Source organism: Diabrotica virgifera, chromosome 4 (assembly GCF_917563875.1).
Source record: "Diabrotica virgifera virgifera chromosome 4, PGI_DIABVI_V3a".
Classification (NCBI taxonomy): Eukaryota; Metazoa; Arthropoda; class Insecta; order Coleoptera; family Chrysomelidae; genus Diabrotica; species Diabrotica virgifera.
Genome location: NC_065446.1, coordinates 179,015,418 through 179,037,967, shown reverse-complemented (window position 1 = coordinate 179,037,967; position 22,550 = coordinate 179,015,418). Strand labels below are relative to the sequence as shown.

General features: G+C 34.2%; 1 pseudogene; it reads right to left on the bottom strand.

Moving 5' to 3' along the window:
• Nucleotides 1-16,634: 16,634 nt before the first annotated feature.
• Nucleotides 16,635-21,273, bottom strand: LOC126883752 (exoglucanase B-like; annotated as a pseudogene).
• Nucleotides 21,274-22,550: the final 1,277 nt, after the last annotated feature.

The window sequence follows — 22,550 nt, the reverse complement described above, 5'->3', positions numbered from 1 at the left end:
ACTGCCACCGACCACTTACATTCAATCTCGGTTAATTTGATTAATCACGGCAGGTAAAGTAAAATTCTTCTTTCGCCCGAGAGCGCCCATCTTCAAAAAGTTATCTGTCATCACTGTAATGAAATTATTATTACGTCTAAAATTTAAAAAGTTCTTGAATTGTAGATTGAAAGTAAGTGTTAAAACCAATATCAAATTATGTTGGCAATAATATCAGACTCGTTCGATAAAGAGTCACTTTACTGACTTGATACATAAATAACTATAATCAGCTTTTCCTCTTATCTAAAGTCGAATTTACAATTCTAGTAGAATCTAGGCACTAATGTAGCACCTTTTGTTGGTTAAATACCGAAGGAAAACGTAAGAAAATAGAAATTGTGTAACTGGCTCATAGATAAAACAAGTAAAAACATTTTGCTCTATTAAAAACTTTTCTCTATTAAATACTTATTTTATAGTTGTTAGGTTCTTCAAATAATGTTTGGAAATGTGTTAAAAATATTCTTTATCTACTCTATGTCATATTATGTACAGTACCTGGCCAAATTATTAGGCCAAGTAAAGAAAAATTTACTATAATATGAAGTTATTTCTCTCATGATTATGAACATATTTGAAAAAAATACTGTTCTGTTCCTTTTTTTGTGGATACTAACTTTAACGTGCGTATCCATTAAGTTTGCTGCTCCGCGCTCCCTGCAACTGCTCCAATCGATACGACATGCGCTCCTCTACATGTAAATCGCCACCGATTGGAGCGCCGAGCGGAGCGCGAACCTAATGGATACGCACCTTTATCTGTAAGGGAGCGCATGCAGTATCGATTGGAGCAGTTGCAGGGAGCGCGGAGCAGCAAACCTAATGGATATTCACCTCAAGAGTTAATATCCACAAAAAAGGAATAGAACAATATTTTTTTCAAATATATTCATAATCATGAGAGAAATAACTTCATATTATAGTAAATTTTTCCTTGCTTGCCCTAATAATTTGGCCAGGTACTGTATAAGTTTTTAGTTTGTGAAAACTGTCATTGTAGATAGCAGTGCGTGAAGGGTTTAAAGTGTGCTTGAAGTAACAATGTATTTTAAATGGGATTTACTTTTTCGCACACTTTCAATGGGTTTTTGGCACACTTTCATATAATCAAATATCCTTAACTTTCGCGTTGTCATGGTGACGACAGTATGAGCAATGACTTACAACAAAATTTTTGACAGTTTTGTGGTTTGAAAGTAGTTAGGATTTTTAAATGTCAAAGTTCTAAAAATTGTAGAATAGAAATAAATTGCAGTGAGGAAGAGTTACAGCTTTTTTATTTGTTTATCGTAGATAAAATATTGTATGAAACTGTGCGTGAAGCACTTTTTGCGAACTTACGCGATGTATAGCACTCGCTCCGTTATAGCTCGTGCTCTAAAAATCGCGTGCGTTCGCAAAAAGCATACTTCACGAACTGTTTCATAAAAACTATTATTTTATATTAGGCGTGTTATATATTACTATTAATATAAAAAAGGCCCGATGCATTTTCTTGACATTATAATTATAATATGAGATGACTATGCAAAAACACAAAAACAGTACACAATAATTTTTAGATATAAGTAGGTACACCTGTTCGTGTACTGATTACTGATTAGATTACATTTTAGTAATAACTCTTTATAAAATAAAATATTTTTAAATGGGAATAGCGTAAGTACTTAATAATAGGCCTGGATCCCGCGTACCAAAAAGTTTATTAATAGCAAGCTGAAAATTTGTTAATAGCTTAACGGTGTTTGGTCGGACAAACAGGGCCGGTTCTAGGGTTTTGAGCGCCCCGGGCAAAACAAAATTTGGCGCCCTTTCATACGAAATATTATGTACTGCAATATAAAAAAATAGTAAAAAAGGCAAAAAATCAAAATTTCATTATAACGAACTATGTAACAATGTATTTAATCAACAAATAGTACAATTGATAGTCAGTTATTATTTATAGCTGATGCAACATATGGCGTAGCGTAACGAGCGCATTTGAAATTCAAGCAACGAAGGAGCGAGACAAAAGATAAGACAAATGCACATTGCCAACAAACAGAAAAAATGTATAACGTTGTACTTTTACTTTACAATACCAAACAAAAATGTTGATTGTGCGCACTACAAGTGCACAATATGCATCCCCAATGACCAAATTGAGGGAGTGGGATCCACATAGCATAAAAAATAAGGAGGATATTCTTTGCAAACACGAGCTTGTACACCTTTATTTCTTCCCTTCATGTTAGAGCCGTTGTCATATCCTTGGCCTCTGCAATCATCTAAATTCAATTGAAAATCATTCATTGTTTTATTATATAATGAGTAGGCCTATGCATTGATACCTAGAACTAAGGTTATCAGGAGAACAAAGGAGGAACAAAGGAACTCAAGGAGAACAAAGTAGCTATCAAAACGGGCAATAGAATATGCACTCCATTTAAGACGAAAAATGGACTGCTACAGGGCTGTTCCATATCCCCTCTCCTATTTTAAATATTCCTGGAGAAAACCCTGAAACCATGGAGAAGAAAGTGCGAAAGAATGGGTATACCAGTAACAAAAGAATAGGCTGGAAATAGACGTAGGTAAACAAATCAAAGGAACAGACAAGTACAAGTATTTAGGTTTCATAATATTAAACAAAGGAACAACTGAAGAAGATAATATTAAACATAGACTAGGACAAACAAAAGATTGCATATGAAAATTTTGAAAATTAATCCGGTATTGTTGGACAAGAACATCAGTATAAAAACAAAAAGAAGAATATATCACACCATTACAAGAAGTATTCTGACTTATGGGTGTGAAAATTTTATAATAAATAAGAAAACCAAAAACAAAATAAGAGCAACAGAGATGGAATTCCTAAGGAAAAGCTGTGAGTAACAGCTAAAGCTAAGAGCAACAAAAAGAGATAGAATAAATAACAAAGAGATTAAGAAAAGAATGGAAATGAACTCAGATATAATAGACTACATGAACAGAAGGAATTAACCTGGTACGGAAAAGAAGAAAAGCAGACAAAAAACGTTGGATCAACAGAATAACAGAGTGGTGCCCGATAGAAAGGTGAAGTGGACGAAGCAATGGAAAGAAGAAATCTTCAGGAATGGGACTGGCAAAACAGAAAGAACTGGAGAGAACGGTTGAGTGAAGGAATACACTGAAAACTGTGAAAATTAGAAAGGATACAGGGTGTTTGTAAATAATCGCGACAAACTTTGAGGGATAATTCTACATGGAAAAATTATGACAGTTTGTTGTATAAACTTATGTCCGCAAATGTTTTGTTTCCGAGAAACGAGGTGTTGTAATTTTTCTAACAAACTGAGGATTTAATGATGTTTCAAATAAAAGATCATTTTGGAATTCCTCGTTCAATTTGTAACAAAAAATGTACCCTTTTTTTCATACGACGCGCCGGTTTTTATGCAAAAAATTAAACATCTTAACGCTTACAAAGGATTCAAAATAGGTTTTTATACATTCATATGAAGAACTTGTCATTCCTAATTCATACTTAACCAGATTGTTAGAAAAAATTTTTAAATGAAGAAATAAATCACTTTAAAGTGAAAGAATAGGTAAATTTAATTACCAAGACCGATGAGAATAATAATTTTAAAAAATCACTTCAAATGTTCAAAATTCTCGTCGTTTACCTCATGACCTCATGTGCAATAAGTTAATATTATGATTTCCTATCATAAATTTAATTATTCTTTATTTATATTACGTGGATAGCTCTACTTACCGAAATTTATGTAACGGAAAAATAATAAAAATTTATTAATTCCACAACCAAAACTTTATTTTATTCCACTTTAAAACACACGCGCCAGTGTTATAATGCAAATTTACAGAAAGACAAAATTATTTAACTAAAGAGTTTTACGACATGCCATTAGCACCAGTAGTAGGTATTATACAGGGTGTTTCTGTTTTTTACAGGGTGATTAATAATTGTCCATATAGTAACTGGAGAAACCTTGGCATAAAATACAAAGATTTAACCTAAAACACATAAATAAATGTTGTTCCTTACTGAGTTACAGGGTGTTTTATCTAAAAATTTAAATATTATTTTTGCTCAGCATTTTAAAACTATTCGACATATCCTTTTCATACTTGGCAGGAAGTATAGGTACTGTACAAGCTACTAAATTATGTTAAACAAACGTTCCTGGCTATTACCAGAGGCGTACAACGGGGGAAAGTGAATGGTTGACCCTTTCCAAATTCTCCGCCACCGGCGAAATTGCTATTTTAGTTCCATTTTTGGATTCTCCACTACTTTCTATGAAAATAATATACTCTTCATTCGTAACGATAAAGTCATAAGTTTTCGAGATCTTTGAAGTTAAAAATGAAACGACACGGTTATTTTGATCAGTGTATTGTGTCGCTTCATTTTTAATTTCAAATATTTCGAAAACTAATCATTTTATCGTTACGAATGAAGAGTGTATTATCTACATAAAAAGTATTGCAAAATCAAAAAATTACACTAAAATAGCAATTTCGTCAGTGGCGTAGAATTTGGGAAGGGTCAACCAGACACTATCCCCTGTCGTACGCCTCTGGTAGTAGCTAGAAACGTTTATTTATCTTAATTTAGTAGGGTGTACAGTACCTACACTTTCTGCCAAGTATGATAAGGATACGCCAAATAGTTTTAAAGTACTGGGTACAAATAATTTTTAAATTTTAATCATATGAATCATATCATAAATTAATCAAAATAATTGTGCCGTTTCATGTTTAACTTCAAATATCTCGAAAACTAATGACTTTATCGTTACCAAAAATGGTACTAAAATAGTAATTCCTCCAGTGGCGTAGAATTTGGGAAGGGTCAACCAGACACTATCCCCTGTCGTACGCCTCTGGTAGTAGCTAGAAACGTTTATTTATCTTAATTTAGTAGGGTGTACAGTACCTACACTTTCTGCCAAGTATGATAAGGATACGCCAAATAGTTTTAAAGTACTGGGTACAAATAATTTTTAAATTTTAATCATATGAATCATATCATAAATTAATCAAAATAATTGTGCCGTTTCATGTTTAACTTCAAATATCTCGAAAACTAATGACTTTATCGTTACCAAAAATGGTACTAAAATAGTAATTCCTCCAGTGGCGTAGAATTTGGGAAGGGTCAACCAGACACTATCCCCTGTCGTACGCCTCTGGTAGTAGCTAGAAACGTTTATTTATCTTAATTTAGTAGGGTGTACAGTACCTACACTTTCTGCCAAGTATGATAAGGATACGCCAAATAGTTTTAAAGTACTGGGTACAAATAATTTTTAAATTTTAGTCATATGAATCATATCATAAATTAATCAAAATAATTGTGCCGTTTCATGTTTAACTTCAAATATCTCGAAAACTAATGACTTTATCGTTACCAATGAAGAGTATATTATTTACGTAGAAAGTGTTGGGGAATCTAAAAATGGTACTAAAATAGTAATTCCTCCAGTGGCGTAGAATTTGAGAAGGGTCAACCATCCACCATCCCCTGTCGTACGCCTCTGGTAGTAGCTAGAAACGTTTGTTTATCATAATTTAGTAAAGTGTCTAGTAGTCACACTTTATGCCAAGTAATAAAAGGATACGTTGAATAGTTTTAAAATGCTGAGCAAAAATAATTTTTAAATTTGTAGATAAAACACCCTGTAACTCAGTAAGGAACCACATTTTATTTAAGTGTTTTAGGTTAAATCTTCGTATTTTGTGCTAAGGTTCCTCCAGTTACTATATGGACAATTATTAATGAAACACCCTGTATAGTATCACTGACTATTCATAAGTTTGTTGATAATTTAAAATTTGATCTTCGTTAATTTTTAAAGTAGATTGTTGGCATACGTGATACCTACGTGACAAATGACCAAAAAAAATGAATAACCTTAGATCGTAAAAATAATTTGTCTGCATTAATTTTGTATGAGTGATAAAAACCATAACATTTCTTAGGTTGCATTATATTTATTAGTGAGCTTTGGTTTTAGTCTATTAATCTTTTTTTAAGTTATGAATTCTGGTAACAGATAGAAATATTTTTCTTATAAATAATATTAGAATTATTCAAATAATATCATAGGAAAATGTTCAAAGTTAATAATATGTAAAATCAAAAAAATAATGAATGAAAAAAAATATATTTTTATATCGGCGTCTTTCAAAATTTAGGGCCCCTCAAAATTTGGCGCCCCGGGCGACCGCCCGGCTCGCCCGCCCCTTTATCCGGCGCTGCGGACAAACTTTGATGTACGGGAACACTGGAACGGGGGAAGTTTTAATTATCGTGATTTTAATTGTGAAACGTGATTTTAATTGTGTGTCATCCTGACACGTTTATGATTGTGAAAATTAGCAGGTTGTTTTTAAGTTTTTTCAATAGCAAACTTTTTATAATATATGAAAAAATGTTTGTCCGACAAATATGTTGGGCATTTTAATAAGTTCGACACGTAGAACATGTCAAATGACAGGATTTATGTTGGTGGTAAATAGCAGTCTGATTTTTTGCATCTGTCCGACAAAATACATGGGACGTTTTCGTAGTCTGACATTCGGAACTTGTAACCTGTTCCACAATTAAAACTTCCCCTGTTCCAGTGTTTCCATATATCAAAGTCTGTCCGACTAGACACCGTTAAGCTATTAACAAATTTTCAGCATGCAATATATTAATAATTTTTTTTGGTAAACGGGATCCAGGCCTATAACGGATTTCATCCCAACATAAGGAGATAACAGACTGACAAGTAATACCACAGTAAAATACTAATAACAGTAGTTATTCCAAGGGCACCTATTTATATTTGCCAAACTAAAGGCAATGTAGCAGCAATTTCTTGAGAAAAAAAGGACCCCCAACACTTATTATAAAAAAGTGGCCCAGGTCAGATTTAACGAAAGTTTGGTCAATGATTATTCTCAGTATGAAGATTAAAAAAGTCCAGGGAACCTAGGTCTGAAAAACTATTATTCTCAAGCTACACCCTTCTGAAGTTATTGAATTCAGGTGTTCAGTGTACGTCAAGTGACACTACAGAGACTCATTTCCTTCATGCATATTTGCGTGCTGCATATGAATCCATGGTCAAAAATAGATGCATCGTATTTAAATCCTCAGGAAACATCCGAAAAGCATCGGGTCACGATTTCTAAATGACGCTCTCGCGTCACGATTTTTGAATGAACCCAATACGATTTCACACCCGCCAAAATTCCATACCGAACGATAAGAAGTATCACTTCAAAAAATAAATGAACGTACTGAAGGATGATTTGCAATAAGCTATATTTATTTCTGTCCATTCCTCATAACATGACCAAGATATTACAATTTGTGTTCTTTGATTGTGTTAATAATCTTCCATTCCTTGTCTATTCTACGTAGGACCTCATCATTAGTCACACGATCAACCCATGAAATTCTTAAAATACCTTAAATTATGATGTTTTACTTACTCTATAAAATTTCTGTCTTGTAGTCGATAAAACAAATATATACGTAACAGTTGTCATTCCTGCACCTCTGTATAAGCACTTAGATAGCGAATAGAGCCTCTTGGGAGCCCGAGGCATCGCGGAATCCAAATTGTGTCCATGTTAGTTGTTTTTCGCATTTTTTTTATATTGTAACAATCAAACGAGCGTTCGTATTTATATACGACTTTATTAATTTATTTATACAAGTTTTCTTTACAAATCTCTAGCTTAAACTAAACTCTCCTAACGCCTCGATTCGCTTAAATATAAAATAACGTCATTCTCGAGAATTCTAGACTTCGCCACCTTTAGTTATTGTGTGAGCTTCCGTATACCGCACGTCTTTCTCCACCGATTCCACGTATATCGTGCTCTCGCCAGAATGTTCTCGAGATGGAACCGTTTGGAGCTGTTACTTGCGGTCGGTGATTCATTCTTTTATTACATTGCTCCCCTCTTAAGATCTGAGCGTCCTGATCAGCAACTCTAGATGAAGGCCCAGGATGGCGGAATCTACACGACTCTCCAGCTCTGCATACACCCTTCAAGAAGAATAATACTTTCTGGTCACCATATACAGCAAATATCGAGGACCATCTTCCAATCGCAGTACTCTTCCAATTTTAGGCTGCTGATTTCTTAACTCGTCCAAGCGGCCGAACTTTCTATTGAATACGGATGAGATTCCTTTAGTCATCTCGAGGTCTTGGGCAACACAGTGGGCTAGAGAGACGTTTTCTGGAACACTAAACAGATCTTGCTGAACTTCTGCGGTCACGCCGAATCTAGCACTCTTTCTCTCTGCAAAATTTGACATAAATTCCTTAAAACTTGGCTGTGCGGCATATTTCATTTCCTGTTGGAGAACTCGGGCTTCTTCTGTTTCATTTGAGCCACCATATGGTGCAAGACGATTTATGTGAATAACTTTTGGTTTACCGTTTGGCAACTTCTTAATTCTGTATATTACGTCATTTATTTTCTTCTTAACTTTATACGGACCTTCCCATTGTCTCTGCAGTTTAGGACACAAGCCTCGACGACGTTGTGGATTATAAAGCCAGACAAGATCACCTACTTCGAAGCTTTCATTCTTGCATCGAGAGTCATATTGATCTTTCATTATGTCACTGGCTATCTGGATGTGTTGTAGGGCGTAATTTCAGGCGGTCGAAGTATTCTTCGTCTGCAACATGTTCCTCGGAAGCTCTGCAGCCAAACTCTAGGTCGCAGGGCAAACGAACTTCACGACCCAACATCAGATAGGTTGGTGTCTGACCCGTAGTTTCATTTACTGCCGAGCGGTAGGCCATCAGGAATAAATGAATGTGCTGGTCCCAATCTCGCTGATGTTCAGATACAACTTTGGACAAGTGTTTACCCATCCCATCTGATTAAGGACGCAGGGGTGTTGTTCTGGTCTTATTGACACCAATTAATTAACAAACGTTTTGGAAAAGAGCTGACTCAAAGTTTCGCGCTTGGTCGGAGTGGATCTCCAAGGGAACACCAAATCGGCTGAAGAATTCTTTGACAAGTACCTCTGCAACGGTAGCAGCTTCTTGATTCGGTAATGCATAGGCCCCGGTCCATTTCGTAAAATAATTCAAGGCTACCAGAATGTATTTATTTCCAGCATCGGTTTCTGGAAATGGACCTGCAATGTCGATTGTTACTCTTTCCATAGGACTGCCAACATTGTACTGTCTCATGGGTGCTTTCTTTTTACCAACTGAACCATTACTGGATGCACATAGTTCACATTTCTGGCACCATCTTCGTACATCATACTTCTGAGACTTTACTTTTAGGTACAACCAACTGAAGTTTGGATTTTGTACCATCATCACTCTCAAATGTTCTGTACAGAAGACATCTTTTAGTACTAGGCAATTCCATTGCCTCCAGTAGGCCTTGACTTCTGGACTACATGCACTAATGTTCTGTCAACTAGGTCTCTCACCTCGACGCATCCAATCCAATACTCTCTTTATACATGGATCATCTTCTTGGGCGTCTTGTAACTGTTGGGGCTGCCATTGCTCATTAACGACGATGGTTCGTCTCACAGGGCAAAGCTGTTCCTCTACTTTAAGCCGGTGCGGTGATTACAACTTTCACCGCATGGCCGTATCGAGGAAGCATCTGTATTTGAACGAACTCTTCCAGCCCTCTTCAGCATCGTGTCACGAATCACACTCCGTACCATTTCCTCCAAATGTTCATCTTTTCTCTTATCGTCTTTTTCTACAGTTAGTACTCGATTGTTTCGTGAAGCTTGGCTAGCTGCTTCGTGTTCCAAGGCAATAGCAAGTGCTTCATCTAAAACTTTTGGTCTTGCTAGTCGTAAAGCTTCCTGTAGTTCACTCTCTTTCAACCCATTGACGAAGGTATCTACCGCATTTTTTTCTAAAACGCTGTCTGGCACCTCCGGATAAGCCAACCTTACCACACGAGCAACATCTGCTTTAAATTCTTGCAGATTCTCACTTGCTCGTTGACTTCTACTTCGCTTGTGTTGTGCTTTGTATACTTGTTGTAGATAGGCATCTCCATAGCGTTTTTCTAGACGAGTGAACAAGGTCTGGTAACATTTTTCTTGACCCTTAGGAATTGACCTTAGTATATCTGCAGCATCACCTCGTAAATCAGCAGTCAAGGAAACAGCCTTTTGTTGTTCGGTTCAATTATTGGCGGTCGCAATAGCTTCAAATTGTCCAAGGTATATGGACCAAGAAGACTTTCCATCAAATGGTGGTAATTTAAATCTCATATGATCCGACGTTTCGTATCTCGGTGTTTCATCTTTCACTACAGCATCTAAAGCTACTGCATTAACTGATAGTTGCACTTTTGTATCGGTTATTATCGATAGTTACACTCTCTAATTGTTTGATCTTCTCTTCTAGAATTTCTTTATTGTCGTCTACACTTTTCTATATCTTATCGAATGTTCTAGAAACTTCTTCAAATTTCTAGTCGTTCTGTCTACAAACGTCTTTAATTACTCCAGAAACCTTTTCAAATTTCTCGTCGCTTCTTCTAGAAGTTTCATCGATCTTTTGAGAAACACTTTCGAATTTTCTAGAAGTTTCATCAATCTTTTGAGAAACACTTTCGAATTTCTGGTCAAATTTCTCATTATTTATCTTAGATGCTTCATCGATCTTTTGAGAAACACTTTCGACAATTATTTTCGATAAGAATGCTTCTTCCGCTGACTGGAAGTGGAACGTCTCTGGGTCATCTCCATTCTTCTTGAGGACCTCCTCGAGTAGTGCTTTCAGGACTTCCTTGGACCCACTGACATCTATGCTCGCGGTCTTCTAATTGTTCACGGAGCTGTTTTACGGAAAGTTCTTCTAGCAACATCTTTGGCCGGCACACACGTACTTTTTAACTGTTTTTTTTAAGTCTTTCCGAATAAAGTTCAAAAGTCTTTTTAAATTCACTTTTAATTTATTTACATTCCACACCGTTAATACCACTGTAACAATCAAACGAGCGTTCGTATTTATATAAGACTTTATTAATTTATTTATACAAGTTTTCTTTACAAATCTCTAGCTTAAACTAAACTCTCCTAACGCCTCGATTCGCTTAAATATAAAATAATGTCATTCTCGAGAATTCTAGACTTCGCCACCTTTATTTATTGTGTGACCTTCCATATACCGCACGTCTTTCTCCACTGATTCCACGTATATCGTGCTCTCACCAGAATGTTCTCGAGATGGAACCGTTTGGAGCTGTTACTTGCGGTCGGTGATTCATTCTTTTATTACAATATATTCTGTCGTGTATCATTTTGGTTTGACAGAGTTCAATATGGTAAACTCAGACATGCATTGAAACACATACACTTAAATCCCAAGGATGTATTTTCATCAAAAACCTATACGACAATCAAACAGCAGCCATATGGGTGGAAGATAGTGAGACAAACTAAGTAGAAATATAAAGAGGAGTCAGACAGGGACGCGTGCTGTAGCCACAATTATTTAATGTGTACTCTCAAATAATATTTCAGGAGGCACTATGGGAAATAACTGAAGGTGTAAGGATTTTAGGGAGCATAATTAATAACATAAGACTTGCAGACGATACCGCAATCATGGCAGAGAATATAGACGACTTACAAATTCTTCTAGAAATCATTAACAGAGAAAGCAAAAAGATGGGACTAACAATGAACATAGATAAAATCAAATACATCGTGATCTCGAAGACCTTTGTTGACAACATTCATCTGGCATTGGAAGGTAAACTGTTAGAGAGGGTCGACAAGTATAAATACCTCGGACCAATTATAAACTCACACCGAACAGGGAGAACTTGGTTTTTTGCGGTTTCCCAACTTCATTGCACAATTATACCTGTTCGCCCTTAGAAAATAGCCGCAACTATATTCTTCCACTTGAACGCACACTGTCCACGCAATGCCCAAAACCACTTCCTGACCGCCGACGAAGAATGCAGGCTTGCCTGTCCATTGTACAATGGTTTCTAGGGAGCTTGGTCGAGGGCAAAGCACGGACAGTACACACACTTGTCAATGAAACCAACACCAATTCCATCAAACTTTCTTCTCTGATTTCTGACAGTCAGCTGAACCACCACCATCTGGGAACACTCACTCAGGCCAACCACACCTTGTCCCAGTATTTTTTCGGACTGTTTGCTTTTCTGCCACACAAATAAAATTCAACACATACCCTGAAGAGGACAAAATCCTAAACAGGGACAACTCAATGAATTCTTCCAAATAAAGTAATCCTTTATCCTCACACGAAACCCATATTGGGTACCTATAAACTCACAGTTAGATCAAGATGAGGAGATAAAGGTCAGAATAGAAATAGCTCGAGATGGATTTATAAAATACAAGTCAATGTTTACAAAATAAGAAATTGAGTATGGCAATCAGATTGAGGTTCGTCGAATGTTGTGTTTAGTCGCAACTACTATTTGGGGTAGAATCTTGGACTCTGAAAGCCTAATCCGTAAAAAAAATTAAGGCATTTAAAATGTGGTTATACAGGGTGTCTAGAAACTCTATCGACAAACTAAGACAGGAGGTTCCTCATATAATTTTAAGACATTTTAACCCAATTCATCTAGTCCGAAAATGCTTCCTAAGGAAGCTAGAGCGCTTTGAAGATGGCGCCTTGTAATTAGTTTTTCTTAAATACCTCCAGAACGTGTCTATTTAGAAAAACAAAAATTGGTACGCATATTTATCTTTCAGAGATAAATCGATTTCATCCATTGTGAAGTTCTAGTAACGGTCATAAGCGTCCGTTTTGGCTAGGGCAACGGTTATTTTATCGCATGACTTGTTTGTTTTTAACTTTTAAGCATTTTTGATACTGGATTATTATATTATGAGATATTCAAGTACTAAAAGGTACTATTGATTTAAGTCGGCAGGACACACCCTTTTCTAGAAAAATCGATTTGAAAATTTTTCGTTCTTTGAATTTAAAATTTTTTTCAAAAAACCGGTGTATTTTACCGGTGTAACGGTGTATTTTACAACTTATAGCAAGAGTAACTTTTAGTACTAGAATACCTTACAATTTAATAATCTAAAGTCAAAAAGTCTTAAAAATTAAATACAAAAAAGGTATGTGATAAAATATCCCTTGACCTACCCAAAACGGACGCATATGACCGGTACTAGAAATTTGCAAATAATGAAATCGATTCGTCTATGGGATACAAATAAACGTACCAGTTTTCGTTTTTCTAAATGGTTTTTTTTTATTTTTTTTGGAAATTAAAAACGAAAAATTTTCAAATCGATTTTTCTAGAAAACGGTGTGTTCTACCGACTTAAAGCAAGAGTTCCTTTTAGGACTAGCATACCTCATAATTTAATAATCCAGTGTTAAAAATGTTTAAAAGTTAGACATAAAAGTTATGCGATAAAATAACAGTTGCCCTACCCAACGGACGCCTACGACCGGCACTAGAAATTCACAATAAATATAATCGATTTATCTCTGGAAGATAAATATACGTACCAATTTTCATTTTTCTAAATAAAAGCGTTCTGGAGTTATTTAAGAAAAACTAATTACAAGAGATCAAAGAGATCTAGCTCCCTTAGTAAGCATTTTCGGACTAGAAGAATTGGGTTAAAATGTCTTAAATTTATCTGAGGAATCTCCTGTCTTCGTTGTCGGTACAGTTTCTGGACACCCTGTATAGGCGTATTCTGAAAATTTCTTGTATTGTAAAATTCTAAAACGAAGAAGTGTTAAGATGAATTGGACACGGCAGAAAGCTTATGAACACGATTAAAATAAGAAAAACATCTAATCTGGGCCACATACCTCGAAACGATAAATAACCTCTGCCAGACAAGGAAGAGTAGAGGAAAGAAAAGAAGAGAGGTATCACTCAACCCCCCGTTCCAATAAAGATTTTGGGAGCTGTGCCCGCCCCCGCTAGAGGGTTGACGTAATTTCGTTGAAAACTGGTCTATAAAATGTCCCCCTCACAAATAAATTTGATGTTTTTGCATATTTTTAGATGTTGTTCTGAAGCTATTTTCTTGAGGCATTTTTGCAATTAACTAGTTTTGATGGGAAATAAGCCACAATTTTACAAAAAAAAAAATGATTTTATTAACGTTTCGACTCCCAAATCGGGTGTCGTTGTCAAAATACAAAAAATATTAATGAATTAAACAAAAATGTTGTTGCTTAGTAACAAAATTCTTCTAATAATTTATTTAATCTGACTCATTTATATCGGCAATTCAGACATATATTATACATTTTAAAGTAGAAGACTTTAAAATGATATTGCCAATATTTATGAGTTGCGTTCCTGGGACGACTTTACTGAAGGATAGTTCATTCGATTACATGAAATCAACCCCAACTCAAGAATATCCGTCACAAAAAAATCATAACATATGATCTGTCTTTAAAAAGACAACCACATGCAATAGTGACAGTAAAATTCTCGCGTTAGAGATTCCATAGTAAATCACGAGGGAAAACCAGGAAAAACCTCCCGACATCATAAGTATTAAGTCTCACTTTAGTTTACTCTCAAAACTAATACCAAATTCTGACCTTAATATGTACCTACAATATGTTATTTTAAATTATAAATAATATTAATAATACATAGATATATAAAAAATACTAAAATATAAAATATGTACTAACTCGATATGTTATTGACATACTAATTCTGGTATTTTCTTTCTATTGACTTCCTCTTTTAGTATGGGTAACCACATCCTGCTGCATTCTACCGAGGAATTTGCGACATAATTGGTTTCATTTAGCATAATTAAAGCCGCTTCTTTGATCTTTCTCTTTTTACTATCTGTTTCTTTTAGGACTATACTTGAATCTCTCCACTGAACTCTATGTTCATTATCCCATGCTTGTTGACATATTCGAGATCTATCAAATTCTCTATTTTTAATATAAGACCGATGTTCACTTATTCTAACGTTTAATGGTCTTGATATTTCACCTAAATAAAATTGTTCTCATTCACAAGGTATTTTATAAATACAATTCTTTGTTTTTTCTTGTTCACTGTTAGGTTTAGTTTTAGATAGAAGAGATCTTGATGTGTTTGTTGTTTTGAATGTTGTTGAATTTCCTATTTTTTTAAGTTTCTCGGATAGTCCTTTTATACAGCGTGTCTACTTAAGTTGGAAACATATGGGAAACTTTTTTATTATTAATTTTACGAAAAAAAGTTATTCTTTATAAAAAGTTCTGCATGTCCCAAAACCTGAGATTCAATCATCAGATATCAAGTTTTCTCAATATTATACGAGGTATGTCAAAAAATATGAATTTCGGTCAAGGGTAAAGTAACTTTATTTCTCTCAATATCGAGAATTCTTATGATAAAAAGTTGTTTGGAATTAAAAACTAAGATCAAATATGCAATTACATGCTTCTTATTGAAATAAAAAATTTTTCTCGAATTTATGGATACCCAACATCGTTTTTAAATATTACAAATATGATAACTCGTTTATTATTCATTTTACGAAAAAAAGTTATTCTTCATAAAGAGCTTTGCATGGTCTAAAACCTAAGACACAACCATGATATATCAACTTTTATTAACTTTATACGAGGTGTGTCAAAAAATATGAAATTCTCTCAAGATTATAATAGTACCTTTATATTTCACAATATTTCAATTAGAAGGATGTAATTGCATATTGAAACATAGTTTTTAATTCTAAACAACTTTTTTAATAACGCTTTTCAATATTGTGAAAAATAAAGGTACTTTACTCCTGAGTGAAATTCATATTTTTTGACATACCTCGTATAAAATTAATAAAATGTGATATCTGATGGTTGCATCTTCGGTCTTAGGACATATAAAGCTTTTTATAAAGAATACCTTTTTTCGTAAAAGTAATAATAAAAGAGTTATCGTATGTGTAATAAATAAAAACGAAGTTGGTATCAATAAATTTGAGAAAAATTTGGAAAATATTTTTTCCCAATTAGAAGCATGTAATTCCATATTTGATCTTAGTTTTTATTTCCAAACAACTTTTCATAATAAGAATTTTCGATATTGAGAAAAATAAAGGTACTTTACTCTTGAACGAAGTTTATATTTTTTGACATACCTCGTATAATATTGACAAAATTTGATATCTGGTGATTGAATCTTAGGTTTAAGAGCATGCAGAACTTTTTATAAAGAATAACTTTTTTTCGTAAAATGAATAACAAAAAAGTTTCCCATATGTTTCCAACTTAAGTAGACACGCTGTATATGGTATTGATATTTTCCTCGTATTACTTCTTGTGAATGCTATATATAGAGGGTGGTACCTTTTCAAATTGACACAATGTACACAATACCTACCAATTTATGATCGCTTCGTTTCTCCGTTATTTTCTGATATTTTCATTATATCGCTGTTTTATTATAATCAGCATATCAATCAGCAATCAATTTTATTATCGCATAATAATTATAATACATAATATGTAATATTCGTCATGAAATGATCTCTGCATTATGAAAAAAAGTAATAACAAACAATACAGTAAAAAAATTATTGAACATCTAAATCTAAATTATTCATCAAATAAAAGTGCGTAAACTCCAAAACCTAAGGCAGCATCTGTTTGGTCCCAGAACCTGTGGTACTTAAACTTTGGTGCGGGACCACCGTTCATATAATTTTCGATCTTGTCCCATTGCGGATCATTTTTATAAAACGATCTCATACTAACAAATGTTGAATTTGAATCAATAATGTCACCATTTGGATAAACTCCATGAAAATCTTTTGGAATATATACAGATTGGTCAAAGTGAACCTCAGATTGTTCTTCCACTGATATTTCTAATGGTGTACGATGCAAATTCCTTAAACTGTCAAGTATTTTTTTAGCGAGATTCATTGCTTCAACGTGATTTGCTCCAGCGGCGTAATAGGATAATGTTCTGGCGGTAGCTCCTGCGGGTTCTACTGCATTTCCATGGTAAACTATCTTGCAATGTACATTAGGAGGTGCTCCAGACCAATCCAATGTGCTGGGCATATTATAATCGCCTCCTTCAAAGTAAGTGTTTGTGTTTATCCAAGACACCCATTTATCCAAAATTTTCTTAGCCTTTTCATCTCCAGTTACATAATAATATTGAGCCAAACGATCAGTAGACCAAGGCTGCATCCCAAACCAGGCATTTGATGTAGGTTCGTAGGCAACAGGTGCCCAATTATAAAACATTCCATGGAAAGTGTTATTCATCAATTCTTCTGGAGGTTGCTCGTACCTACCATTCCAGTTATTAGTAACACCACTTGCGAATGCACCTTTAACAGATTGTAGATATTTATATAATTCTAACTGTCTGTCTAAAGAATTTTTCCAATCTTCAAGTGCAGTTATACCGTTGGGGGTCATATTAGGTTCATTAATTAAAGCGTAGGCAGCCATAGGATTTTGGTATCCAAAATGAACAACGCCGTCTGAAATTCTCCAAGAATATCCATTTTCTGCAGACAGTGAGCCTCCCCATCCGACATACCATCCTAACAAGTAATGAGCACTATTCTTACCAGTACCTCCTGGACATTTATACGGATCTATGCAATTACCAATTCTTTTAAAGTTTCTATCGTAAAAACAATATCTTAAGTAATCTCCCAGTTTACCAGCCTTTTGTAGGGTATCAGTTATCTGTGATAATTGGCCACTTTTAGTTGCCATCTTGAAGCCCAAAATGCTGCAGCAATGGCTCTAGCATCTGCATTTGGAGCAACAGAATATTGCCAGCTAGAAACATGATTTCCAGCAGAAACCAAAGGACCGAATCCTTCTGAGCTGCCGTATTTATGCGAATCGCAGGTTGATTGTGGAATTGTTTTCCAAACATTCTCTCTAGGTTCTCTTTGATAAGTATTAATAAATGATGGTCCAGGCTCATTAGAACCAAGTTCACAATTTCCATTACTAGTACCAAAACCATAAACATTATCTACGTCTGTCAACCAGTGCATTGCGTAAATATCACTAGTTCCGTAAGTATCTACTAATTCTTGATACAAGGGGTCGATTCCAACTGGAGCTGGAGGGTCAACTGGTCCCAGAGGACAGTCCTCGGGATATTCTTCTTCTGGAGCATAACTAGAAGAATTGGAAGGGTTATACAGATTGGTATTAGGTTGACTTTCATGTACAGGAATAATATATTTCTCCATTATTTCCCAAGCTTCGTTAAATCTTGAAAAGTTATTTGTAAGACCCCCATACATGGCTTCTAGCCAAATATAGTAACTGTGTGTTTCCGATGTTGTTTCATGACCGTAATCAGTCGCTTCTACTACTAGAGTTTCAATAGCGTGATAAGGTATTCCTTTTGAAGAAAAGTTTCCATTGTTGGGGTCGTGCATTTTATTATCCTGTTACAAAAACCTTTGCTTGTAAAATATAATGGCGTCATAGTTTTCAATTAAGTTACCTATCTAAAAACAATAAAAATAACAATTCTAAGAAAAAATAACAATTAAATAGTTAGTCAAAAGAGGCAGGAACTAAAATTATAATTGATATCATCTGTGCTTTTTAAGATGGTAGATACAAAGCAGAAACGAAGGCAAATTAGTCGACGCGACGAGGGGATCTCTAATAGGGAACTTACACATTTTTTTATTAGATAATAATGTTCAGTTTTGTTTAAAAATGAGATTTCCAAAATTTCACGCTTCAAAAACTCGTAATAACTTAGAAATACATATTTAAAGTCTTCTGCGGTATAAAATAGTTCAAACGGCCCGTGACGTCACATAGTTTTGCATTAGTTTTGATTATGGTTATATTTCGCTGTGTCTAGGTACACGCTAACGTGTACGAAAATAAAAAAGTTAGGTAGACGCAAATAAAACTTCATCAAGCCAGTGACATCATTATTTAGCTTGCGCAGTGACTATATATTTTGGTATATGCTATTTTGATATATTTAGTGTTTGTTTAATAGAAAAATATTTGTTAAGGGAAGGGAAGCAGAACTATTCAGATGTTTCAAACTTAATTGTAATAAATCAATGTATATATATATAAAAGTATATATTTAGGTTAGCAAAATAATTATATGTATTTAGTTGACATGACATGTAGGTACAAAATATTGTTAAAATAATTTTTATACGTAAGTGAATTATTATAATCAACTATTCTAAATACAAAATAAGCCACAATTTAACTAAAAAATTATTTTATTAACGTTTCGACGTCCAAATCGGATGTCATTGTCAAAATACAAAAATTAGTCAGATTAAATAAATTATTAGAAAAAATTTTTTACTATGCAATAACATTTTTGTTTAATTTAATAATATTTTGTATTTTGACAACGACATCCGGTTTAGACGTCGAAACGTTAATAAAATAAATTTTTAGTTAAATTGTGGCTTAGTTCCCATTTAGAATAGTTGATTACAAAAATGCCACAAAGATAATAGCTTCAGAACAAGTTAATTATTATTGTGAAAGCTTTAGGTCTTCCTTTTATTTTAATCTTGGATGGTAATACGATTTCATTTATAACTAAAAAAATATATATTAATTTATAGTCTCTTATCTTTTTCGTACTGTTTTAAAATGTTCTTAAACTCATTAAAAGAACTAAATAATTGTCCACACTCCATAGTTAATTTAAAAACAAACACTAAACAAATAAAAAATAAGAAATCACTGACACTCTAACTTTTTTATTTGCGTACACGTTAGCGTATACCTAGACACAACCTTATATTTAGGTATATTCTTCTTTTTCTTCTTTAGTTTATTGGCCTCCACCTACTTGGGTATTTGGCCAGTTCATCGTCGTGGAATAAGTCAAAAATATTTATATTCTAATGACATTTATCGTATGTCATTGTAATAATATATACCAGTTTGTTAAATTTGGAGTTTTATACTGTTTTTGGAGGAAAGGAACGAAGGTTTACTATTGAAAATAAAACCATTTTGTAAAAGTAGACATTTTCTATGAATAGTTCAAACGATCAAAAACACTTGTAACGTCACGTAAATGTATTTTCTACTGACGTTTATAACGTCTAATTTAAAATTCTGTTTACTCTATTGGAAAAATGTAAACGTAAAACCAAGTGACGTCACATGTTTTAAATTATGTTCTGTTGTGATTTATAACATTTTTTTCGAATTTAAAAATTTATGCAAGTTCCCTATTGCATCCACGACTTGTCGTTTATCGTGATAACAATCTTAAGCGAACTAGTTCCTTTTATACCTACAACAGTGAATACAAATAAAACGAAAGTAAAAATGATTTAGATTTGATTACAGAACAGATCCTCTACTATGTGCTTATACGTATTTTGGCTTTAACCTAGCCTCATCAGAGCACCTATGTAATTATTAAAATAATTACCAAAGATGCAACTAGCACCATCTATGAATAGTTAGTAAAAAGAGGCAGGAACTAAAATACGAATTAAACAAACTGAAAAGTCTCAGATGCAGAATTCACCATTATAATAAAAATTAAAATGGTAAATAGATATTTAAATCTGAAACTTTTCTTGTTAGAAGTTCTTTCTGGTACATCCTTAATCTGCGATTTTTACAATGTATAAGACCGCAGACGACGAACATAGAAAACAAAAAGAACTCCACTATTATATGCAATCACATTCCGTTTTCATTCGTCTAGGAAAATGACAGAAAGAAACTTCCTAGTACTCAAATCTGAGTAAAGATAGAAAAGTAAAACATGGTTTTTGCTTGTTTTCGATTCAGAGGGATGCACATGATCTTTGAAATTTCCCTTAAATAGATGGGCTGGCTGGTTTTCGCTTCAGAGGTGTGCACGCTAGTTCTTCTGAGGAAGCCTGTAAGGCAGAAACAGCTGTCCAGGGATTGTGCATCCTTTTGAATCGAAAACAAGCAAAAACCATCTTGTACTTTAAAATTCGAATTGTTATCCTCTGCGCTTTTTACTGTCGACTAATTCACCACTCTGTTCTGCTTTGTATTTCCATCATAACATAACATGGAGTCAAGGGCGCCCATATAAAAATTTTCAGGGGGGCAGACGTAAAGATGTTGACCATTATATTTTGTATACTTTGGATAACCATATATAGTTTACAGCACTCGAAAAGCTAGGGGTCTCCTGCCCATGGGTACGGGCGCCCATGCATGGAGTGTAAGAGGGGTCCAGGGCGTAGAAAGAAGTCATGGCTGTGTAATATTCGCCAATCGACAGGATTTAAAACTTAAAAAAGTTTTCTAAAGATTACTTCCAAAATCAATTTAACTTCAGGTAGATCAGCACATGTAACAGTTACAAATAATGAGATGCACTGGTTCGCCGATAATCTTAGATAATACTTCAATACCCATTAAATCAGGGACAAAATACCAAGGGCTTCACCTCAATGAAAAATTGACAATGGAAACACATATACAAATACTGAGAATTGTCAACTCGAGATAAAAATCAAAACCATGAGCTTTTCATAGAATATGTAAAGCAAAACCATATAAGAAAATACTTAGACCGGGGCACAGTGGTCACCTTAAAATATCTTTTAAATGGAATGCGTTGCTACTACGGCCACCTAGTAGAGAAAGGCAAAAATAAGTCGAAGTGTTGGAGCGTGTTGGAGTTTATAGTACGACCTAGTAGTTAAAGCAGATTACCAATAAAAACCTCAAATTTGTGAGTGTCAAGTAATAATTCGGTCTCCAAAGTTTTTCGAATTTCTGGAGGATACGATTAAAGTAAATTTGTTTTCTTTATGTAGTTGATTGTTGCATATATTAATATTCTACTGTCCCATAACGATATAAAGAATAAGTAACCTTTTATTTAGAATATATCAACATTTACAACATAGTTGTACTTTGGGGCACAGTGGCCATTTCAAAAAGGGGTACAGTGGTCACTACTTTTTCAGTTTCTAGGAGTGACCACTGTATCCCCATCAGCAAATGCCAGTGTTTTATATAAACTGTTTTAGGAAAATATCGTGAAATAGAAAGATGAAAACGGAAATTGCTCTTACCAGCGAAAAACTATGCTTGCAGCATTGCAAACTGATTTCAATGGCAGATGGTCAATATTGCAATGCAGTTTTCTATTGCGCACCACAAAAATTACGGACACAATGCCTTTACCCAACACGGACAAACCACTCATTCGGAACTAAAGACAACAGAGTTAACATTTAATCAACAGAAACCACCTAAAAACTGCACCGTAAAACAAGATTCTGTAATTACGCTAGCAATGACTATTCCGTTAACAAAAGCTGTTCAGTCGAAATCAAAGTCTACAAAACGCAAAAAGACTATTTCAAAAATTTTAAACGATAAAACACGAAATACGATATGAAGAAGAACATAGAATAGTAATCCGATAGAAACGTAAAGAAAGTGAAAAAAATAGAAATAAAAAAGTTATAGGAACTAAGTATATTAATACTGTTACGAAGACACCTGATTATGACACAA